The sequence below is a fragment of the Bidens hawaiensis genome, unplaced genomic scaffold (assembly GCF_021521415.1).
Source record: "Bidens hawaiensis isolate Kalapana, Puna unplaced genomic scaffold, B.hawaiensis_p1.1 tig00042888_1, whole genome shotgun sequence".
NCBI classification, from domain to species: Eukaryota; Viridiplantae; Streptophyta; class Magnoliopsida; order Asterales; family Asteraceae; genus Bidens; species Bidens hawaiensis.
In genome coordinates, this window is record NW_027497596.1 from 3541 (window position 1) to 7080 (window position 3540).

Consider the following 3540-nt stretch of genomic DNA (forward strand, 5'->3'; position numbering starts at 1 on the left):
TGCATTGATGAACTTATTTACTATTATCTCAATTACGAGTTTTATGACCAATTTCCCATTAACGTAACCGTTTAGTGGAAGTTGGTATTTCAAATATATTTAGCTACATGTTGAATTATATTACTTTTACACGAATTGTTTTGATTATATGTTTAGTTCTCTTTTCGTCCAATGTTTCACCGAATTATTTTCTTGATGTCTCATCAATCTAAGACCAATGTTTTACTTTGATTTCGAAGTTTCAAGTATATACTTGGTAAATCTTGTTGTTATTCAAAATTAATGTTTTATGGGAAATTGATGTTTTACGTTGTTTGACTCAAAGAACTCAAACTATTGTGATATTTCGATATTAAAGTTTCATTTATCTATTTTCTGTGAATGCGTTTTCGATTTACGTGCTAATATGTTGTTAGCTCAATGCTACATTTAATTTTCATGTTATCCGTGTTGTTATTGATAACCTAAGTTTTCCTGATTTCCATGGTATTAATTTCAAGCATCAAAAGTGTTATTCATCGATTTTATTATTATTGAACCTCAATGTTTACAGTTAAAGCAGTATTATTGACTTTGGAAGTTTCATTTATTTGTTTTTGTTATTTCGAACCCCAATAGCTCATTTATCAAATGTGTGATTTTGAATTATAAAGTTTTTGTACATTAAAGACTTCTCTTTTATTGATGTCTTGCAAAGTCACACAATATGGCAACCCATGTGGACCATGCGATGAACTAAGTAATTACGGGTGCACACGTAATTATCAAAGTCCTCACATGGAAATCATAGTAATGACAGTTGTGTGCAATAACTCGAAACTTGAAATGATTTTGGAAAAACGGGACAAATGCAATATGATAAGGGCATGGTGGATACGCCGCTGGTACATTCTACATATAATTGTCCCTTGTCATATTTCCCATTTGTGGCATCTTTCGGTTCATTTAAACTTTTAACAACTACATGTACTAGTTGTTTTCTTTTAAAATTTTATTTTATTTTAATTTCGGGATGAAATTTCTAAAAGTTGTGAATCCTGTAACATTCGTTAATTTTCAAAACCGAAAATCCTACCCGTTTTAAATTTTTGGTTTTGTTTATATTTCTATTTATATATTTTTATAATATTATTAATTAATCTCAATTTTCGTTAATGTATTTTATGTGATCATTTCTATACAATTATACTTTTCACCACCCTTGTAGTATTATATACTCATTTAAAACATTCATAATTAAGACCAAATATTTATGTACATGTCCCATTCAATTTACTAGAATTATTATTTAACTACTACTACTACTACTTTTATTATTATTATTATTAGTGTTATTATTATTATTATTTTTGTTGTTGTTATCTTTTCATATGTCACTTAAATAATAAAAACTAGCTAATGTTTTAATTAAATAAAATTTATTAAAATAGAACCTTTTGAATGACCCATTGAACTATTTTAAATTTGAGTTTTAATTATATTAAACATGATTTAAGTTCGTAAATTCTATAAAACATAACCACTCTAAAAATTCACTATAAAAGGAGGTCTAATCCTCCATCTTTTACACACCTCAATACATTATTTTCTTAAGCTTAAGAGGACTAACAAGTAAGTTTTTATCATTTCGTGCATTTTATAGCTTTTGTTTTGTATTTATCTTGAATGTTCATACTTGTTTACAAGTTGTTCTTCATGATCATGCTACGTTTATCATAGAAATCTTATATTTTTGTTTTAAGAATCATTATGATCATGGATATCCAAGATAAAAACTTTAATTTTTCTAAATCTTGGATCAAACCTACTTATTTTGCAAGAACAAGCATGAATATATATTTATCTAAATCTTATGATTTGTTTATCATCATAAACTTATAAACTTTCTTTCAAATAAGATGATTTATAAAAATTATTTTATTTAAAATATTTTACAATAGATATAACATACTTCATATCTTTAAATTAATAATTGAGTAAATTAATTATTATTTATTTTATTTCAACATAAACTAATATTTATAATTTATTTAAAAGAATTCATGCAAAACATGTAGGTTAATTAATTAGTAAATTAGTTCCTAAAACTAATACTTTTTATCTTTTATAATCCCAATAGTTAGTCTTTAAATTTTGCATTTCCTTTTTAATTATAGTTTGTGAGGTATAATCGTTTCAATTTCCTTAAATGCGCTTTCGGTTTTTATTTCAAGTTGTCTTCAATCTCAAAGGTGAGTTTCTCACACCCTCTTTTTACTCTTTTACTACTTTTGGGGGTATCATATATATACTATCCAAATTACAATTTCGTTTATTCATTTTTTAATAACTACAATTTGCTAAATGGACTTGTGTGTTTACTTGTTACTTGCTCAAAATTACTTGCACATGGATTACTTCAATATAGTATGATCATATGCTCCCCTTTGCGCTCAAGACATTTATTGTTATGAGTGGAAAATGGCCTCATTATCCGAGTACGTTGGTGCACAATCCCAACTCGAAAGGACCTTTCTTGCACTTATCCGATTATGTTGGTGCACAGGAAAGGACCTTACTTGCTCATTTACACTTGTTCATGGAATTTTATGGTTTTTATGTACTTATATCAAAACTTGTGTGAACTCACCAACTATTCATTTAGTTGACTTTATTTTATATATATGCTATAGGCACATATATTAGAAGATAATACGAGAAGAAGACATTAGTTAGAATATTCAAAGAAATGGACAAAATACTTTAATATGTGTATTTCTTTGTATTTCCTTTACTTCCAAACTTGTGTACTTGTAGTTTAAATCAGTTAGTGGTAATATTGTCAATAGTGTCACATGTGTTTTGAGCAATCTGTACTTCACACTCAGGCGTATTGAGTTTTAGTCGGGGTGTTACACTTCCCTTAGATGCTAAATGTGATCAGACTCGCTCTTTGAATAAATTAATATATCATCAATGAAAACGATGACTGACTTGTCCAACATCGGCCGACATACCATATTCATCATGTTCATAAACACTACGTAGTGTATTTGTTAGACCGAACGACATCACGAGGAACTCGTAGTGTCCATACCGCGTCCGAAACGTTGTCTTAGGGATGTCTGCCTCTTTCATTTTTAGCTGATGATAGACTGATCTATGGTCTATTCGTGAGAACCAACTCAAACCTTGTTGTAACGATTCCGGCAAATTCAGGTATACACTAGCCGGTATATACTATTTACATGTTATTTAATACCGAATATATGAATTATAATGTATTTATACGAGTATATAAGATTCACAGTACGAATTATACTCGAATGTACAGCTAGTCGTATTGGAATTACGATTAACCGATGAACGGTTATTGAAACCCGAACGAATCGGGAATTACATTATAGAAGAAATATATGATGTTTAGTAAGGTTTACGAAGTATTAAAGCTTCGGGATAAGTGAATTATAGCACAGAAAAAGGATTTCGATTTAATGGTACGTCGGTACGTTAAACGAAACCTTTAATATCAAACCAAGCAAGAGACGATCGATCAAGCCG